Raw genomic sequence first — 6,271 nt, 5'->3', positions numbered from 1 at the left:
GAAAGGATCATTTTCCTTTACCATTCATAAACCAGATGCTAGAGAGACTAGAAGGTCATGAATACTACTGCTTTTTGGATGGCTATTCAGGTTACAACCAAATTGCAGTAGATCCTCAGGACCAAGAGAAAACAGCTTTCGCATGTCCATCTAGAGTATTTGCCTACAGAAGGATGCCAATTTGTGCAATGCACCTGCAACCTTTCAGAGGTGCATACTCTCTATCTTCTCTGATATGGTAGAGAAATTTTTAGAAGTTTTTATGGATGACTTTTCAGTATTTGGGGACTCATTCAGCTCTTGTCTTGACCATCTAGCACTTGTTCTGAAAAGGTGCCAAGAGACTAACCTGGTTTTAAACTGGGAGAAATGTCACTTTATGGTGACTGAAGAAATTGTCCTTGGGCATAGAATTTCAAACAAGGGAATAGAGGTGGATCAAGCTAAGGTAGAGGTAATTGAAAAATTACCACCACCTGCCAATGTTAAGACAATCAGAAGCTTTCTGGGGCATGCAGGATTCTATAGGAGGTTTATAAAGGATTTTTCAAAAATTGCAAAACCTCTGAGCAATCTGCTAGTCACTAATACACCATTTGTCTTTGACACATAGTGTCTGCAGACCTTTGAGACTCTGAAAGCTAAGCTGGTCACAACACCAGTAATTTCTGCACCAGACTGGACATTACCATTCGAACTAATGTGTGATGCCAGTAACCATGCCATTGGTGCAGTATTGGGACAGAGGCATAACAAGCTTTTGCATGTCATTTATTATGCTAGCCGTGTTTTAAATGACGCGCAAAAGAATTACACAACCACAGAAAAGGAGTTGCTTGCAGTGGTTTATGCCATTGACAAGTTCAGATCTTATTTAGTAGGATTAAAAGTGATTGTGTACACTGACAATGCTGCTCTAAAATATCTCCTCACAAAGTAGGATTCAAAACCTAGGCTCATAAGATGGGTGTTGCTTCTGCAAGAGTTTGATATAGAAATAAGAGACCGAAAAGGGTCAGAGAACTAGCTAGCTGATCACCTGTCCCAGATAGAACCAGTAGCAGGAGCGTCCCTCCCTCCTACTGAGATCTCTTAAACATTTCTGGATGAGCAACTCTTTGCCATTCAAGAAGTACCGTGGTTTGCAGACATTGCAAACTATAAAGCTGTGAGATTTATACCCAAAGAGTACATTAGGCAGCAAACAAAAAAATTGGTTTTTGATGCAAAGTGCTACATGTGGGATGAACCATAACTCTTAAAGAGATGTGCAGACGGAATAATCCATAGATGTGTGCCTAGAGAAGAGGCACAGAAGATCCTATGGCATTGCCATGGATCACAATATGGAAGACATTTTGGTGGTGAGCGAACATCCACAAAGGTTCTTGGTGCACGAAATTGTGATCATCAATGGCGCCATCAACATGGTACGCTCAATTGCAATCTCAACTCTTTATCACAACTTCGCACAACTAACCAGCAAGTGCACTGGGTCGTCCAAGTAATAAACCTTACGCGAGTAAGGGTCGATCCCACGGAGATTGTTGGTATGAAGCAAGCTATGGTTATCTTGTAAATCTCAGTCAGGCAGATTCAAATGGTTATGGATGATATATGAATAAAGCATAAAATAAAGATAGAGATACTTATGTAGTTCATTGGTGAGAATTTCAAATAAGCGTATGGAGATGCTTTGTCCTTTCCGTCTCTCTACTTTCCTACTGTCTTCATCCAATCCTTCTTACTCCTTTCCATGGCAAGCTGTATGTAGGGTTTCACCGTTGTCAATGGCTACCTCCCATCCTCTCAGTGAAAATGTTCAACGCGCTCTGTCACAGCACGGCTATTCAGCTGTCGGTTCTCGATCATATCGGAATAGAATCTAGTGATTCTTTTGCGTCTGTCACTAACGCCCCACAATCGCGAGTTTGAAGCTCGTCACAGTCATTCAATCCTTGAATCCTACTCAGAATACCACAGACAAGGTTTAGACCTTCCGGATTCTCTTGAATGCCGCCATCAATTCTAGCTTATACCACGAGGATTCCGATTAAGGGATCTAAGAGATATCCACTCAATCTAAGGTAGAACGGAGGTGGTTGTCAGGCACACATTCATAGGTGAGAATGATGATGAGTGTCATGGATCATCACATTCATCAAGTTGACGAACAAGTGATATCTTAGAACAAGAATAAGCCGAATTGAATCGAAGAACAATAGTAATTGCATTAATACTCGAGGTACAGAATTGAAATCTCGTTGAAGTATAGTCTCTAAACCAACAATAATCCTCTCATGCAAAAACTTGTTTGTCACAAGTACAAACCCCTAAAATCTATAAACCGAAGTATTTAAACCTCGGGTCGTTCTCCCTAGGATTTACAATAAAGTGTCTTGTTATTGGTTAGAAATGTGTTTTGGGGTTTTAGATAAGAAGCATGAAAAGTAAATGGCAATGAAAATAAACTAACAACTATAAAAGGCTCTTGGCAAGGTATGAAAATTAGAAGTCCTATCCTAGTTATCCTCCTCAATTATGATGAGAATTGTTCATTGCTACCACTTAGTTAACCCTTACTAAATAAAGGAAGGTCAAGTGGATGAATTGACTTGAGCCACAAGTCCTAGCCAACTCCCAAGGAAAGACTAGCTTTAGTGCACTCCAAACCAATTAGCAATCTCTCCAATTACCAATCAACAAAGGAATTAGATAACTCAAGTGTCACTAATTACTCTACCTAGGCCAAGAGGAACAAAATCTATACTATATCTAGAAGAGGCATTTCAATAAACACATAATAGGCAATAAAAGTAAACAACATAAATTGCAAGAATTAAAGAGAGATCTAACTACAAAGGCAAGAGATCAACAACAGAAAAGCAAAGAAGAACAATTATTATGAATTACCTCTTATTGAATTGAAAGAAAATGGAAAAAACAATAGTAGATCTACAACAAAGTATAAGAACAAAATAAAGGAAATTACAACAAAGGAATGGAAGAATGGTGAATCTAACAACAAGGAATTGAGAAGATAGAAGTAGAAGAAGATGAATTAAAATCTAGATCTAAGAACTAAACCTAATCCTAATCCTAATCCTAGAGAGAAGTGAGAGCTTCTCTCTCTAGAAACTAACTAAAAGCTAAACTAAAACTAATTGGTTAAAAGTATGTAAAAGTCTCTTGATTCCCCTTCAATCCTTGGCTTAAATAGCATCAGAAATGAGTTGGATTGGGCCCACAAGGCTTCTAAAATCGCTGGCCACGTGTTGCATTAAGTGGGTCAGGTGCCACCATCAGCGCGTCCGTGTACCGTGCGCGTGCGCGCCCCTATGCGCGATGCAACTATGACAAATCTTATATCGTTTCGAAGCCCCGGATGTTAGCTTTCCAACCCAACTAGAACCGCATCATTTGGACTTCTGTAGCTCAAGTTATGGTCAATTAAGTGCGAAGAGGTCAGGCTTGACAGCTTTTTTGGTTCCATCATTTCTTCATGAGTTCTCCAACTTTACATGCTTTCTCTTCATTCCCTTGATCTAATCTTTGCCTCCTAAATTTGAAATCACTTAACAAACATATCAAGGTATCTAATGGAATCAAGGTAAATTATATTTAGCTATTTTAAGACCTAAAAAGCATGTTTTCACTCTTAAGCACAATTAAAGGAGAATATACAAAACCATGCTAATTCATTGGGTAAATGTGGGTAAAAAGTGATAAAATCCCCTAAAATCAATACAAGATAAACCCTACAAATGGGGTTTATCAACCTCTCCATCTCCCATGACTCGGAGGTGGAGGCTTTTGCCTTCCCTTTCCTCTTTCTAGAGGTTTCTCCGGCCTTAGATACCATAAATGGTTATGGAAAAACAAAAAACAATGCTTTTACCACACCAAACTTAGAGGGTTTGCTCGTCCTCAAGCAAAAGAAGAAAGAAGAGAGTGGTAGGATTTGATAGGTGATGGATTTTTGGGAAAGAGGTGTTGAGTTGATTGGCGAATGGGTGAAGAAGAGAGAGAGTGGTGGGGTAGGTAGGGATCCTGTGAGGTCCACAGATCCTGAGGTGTCAAAGAAAATTCATCCTTGCACCAAGTGGCGAGCAAAAATGCTCTTTATGCCAATTCTGGCGTTAAACGCCGGGCTGGTGCCCATTTCTAGCGTTTAACGCCAGCTTCTTGCCCTTTCCTGGGGTTTAACGCCAGTCTGGTGCCCCTTTCTGGCGTTAAACACCCAGAATGGTGCCAGACTGGGCGTTAAACGCCAGCAAGATTTTCCTCCAGGGTGTGCTGTTTTTCTTTCTGTTTTTGCTTTTTCAATTGATTTTGTGACTTTCCATGATCATCAACCTACAGAAAACATAAAATAACAAAGAAAAATAGATAAATATAACATTGGGTTGCCTCCCAACAAGTGCTTCTTTAATGTCAGTAGCTTGACAGTGGGCTCGCATAGAACCTCACAGATACTCAGAGCAATGTTAGAACCTCCCAACACCAAATTTAGAGTTTGAATGTGGGGGTTCAACACCAAACTTAAAAGTTGATTGTGGCTTCCCAACACCAAACTTAGAGTTTGACTGTGGGGGCTCTGTTTGACTCTGTTTTGAGAGAAGCTCTTCATGCTTCCTCTCCATGGTTACAGAGGGGTATCCTTGAGCCTTAAACACAAAGGATTCTTCATTCACTTGAATGATCAATTCTCCTCTGTCCACATCAATCACAGCCTTTGTTGTGGCTAGGAAGGGTCTGCCAAGGATGATGGATTCATCCATGCACTTCCCAGTCTCTAGGACTATGAAATCAGCAGGAATGTAATGGTCTTCAACCTTCACCAAAACATCCTGTACAAGTCCATAAGCTTGTTTTCTTGAATTGTCTGCCATCTCTAGTGAGATTCTTGCAGCTTGCACCTCAAAGATCCCTAGCTTCTCCATTACAGAGAGAGGCATGAGGTTTATGCTTGACCCTAGGTCACACAGAGCCTTCTCAAGGGTCATGGTGCCTATGGTACAAGGTATTGAAAACTTCCCAGGATCCTGTCTCTTTTGAGGTAATCTCTGCCTAGTCAAGTCATCCAGTTCTTTGGTGAGCAAAGGAGGTTCGTTCTCCCAAGTCTCATTACCAAATAACTTGTCATTTAGCTTCATGATTGCTCCAAGGTACTTGGCAACTTGCTCTTCAGTGACATCTTCATCCTCTTCAGAGGAAGAATACTTATCAGAGCTCATGAATGGCAGAAGTAAATCCAATGGAATCTCTATGGTCTCATTATGAGCCTCAGATTCCCATGGTTCCTCATTAGGGAACTCATTGGAGGCCAGTGGACGTCCATTGAGGTCTTCCTCAGTGGCGATCACTGCCTCTTCCTCCTCTCCAAGTTCGGCCATGTGGGTGATGTTAATGGCCTTGCATTCTTCTTTTGGATTCTCTTCTGTATTGCTTGGAAGAGTACTAGGAGGGAGTTCAGTAATTTTCTTGCTCAGCTGTCCCACTTGTGCCTCCAAATTCCTAATGGAGGACCTTGTTTCAGTCATGAAACTTTGAGTGGTTTTGATTAGATCAGAGACCATGGTTGCTAAGTCAGAGTGGCTCTGCTTAGAATTCTCTGTCTGTTGCTGAGAAGATGATGGAAAAGGCTTGCCATTGCTAAACCTGTTTTTTCCACCATTATTGTTGTTGATACCTTGTTGAGGTCTCTGTTGATCATTCCATGAGAAATTTGGATGATTTCTCCATAAATGATTATAGGTGTTTCCATAGGGTTCTCCCGTGTAATTCACCTCTTCCATTGAAGGGTCTCAGGATCATAAGCTTCTTCTTCAGATAAAGCATCCTTAGTACTGCCTGGTGCAACTTGCATTTCAGACAGACTTTGAGAGATCATATTGACTTGCTGAGTCAATATTTTGTTCTGAGCCAGTATGGCATTCAGAGTATCAATCTCAAGAACTCCATTTTTTTGATTTGTCCCATTGTTCACAGGATTCCTTTCAGAAGTGTACATGAATTGGTTATTTGCAACCATTTCAATGAGTTCTTGAGCTTCTGCAGGCGTCTTCTTCAGATGAAGAGATCCTCCAGCAGAGCTGTCCAATGACATCTTGGATAGTTCAGACAGACCATCATAGAAGATACCTATGATGCTCCATTCAGAAAGCATGTCAGAAGGACACTTTCTGATCAATTGTTTGTATCTTTCCCAAGCTTCATAGAGGGATTCACCTTCCTTCTGTCTGAAGGTTTGAACTTTCACTCTAAGCTT

The 6,271-nt window shown here is 40.7% G+C and overlaps 1 non-coding gene across 1 annotated transcript; it reads left to right on the top strand.

Moving 5' to 3' along the window:
- Positions 1 to 6,163: 6,163 nt before the first annotated feature.
- LOC130971648 (small nucleolar RNA R71) lies at positions 6,164 to 6,271 on the top strand. The gene has a single exon (XR_009082859.1). It is a non-coding gene; the product is annotated as a small nucleolar RNA R71 (small nucleolar RNA).

The sequence above is a fragment of the Arachis stenosperma genome, chromosome 3 (assembly GCF_014773155.1).
Source record: "Arachis stenosperma cultivar V10309 chromosome 3, arast.V10309.gnm1.PFL2, whole genome shotgun sequence".
NCBI lineage: Eukaryota > Viridiplantae > Streptophyta > Magnoliopsida > Fabales > Fabaceae > Arachis > Arachis stenosperma.
This window is presented reverse-complemented; position numbering and strand designations above follow the sequence as displayed.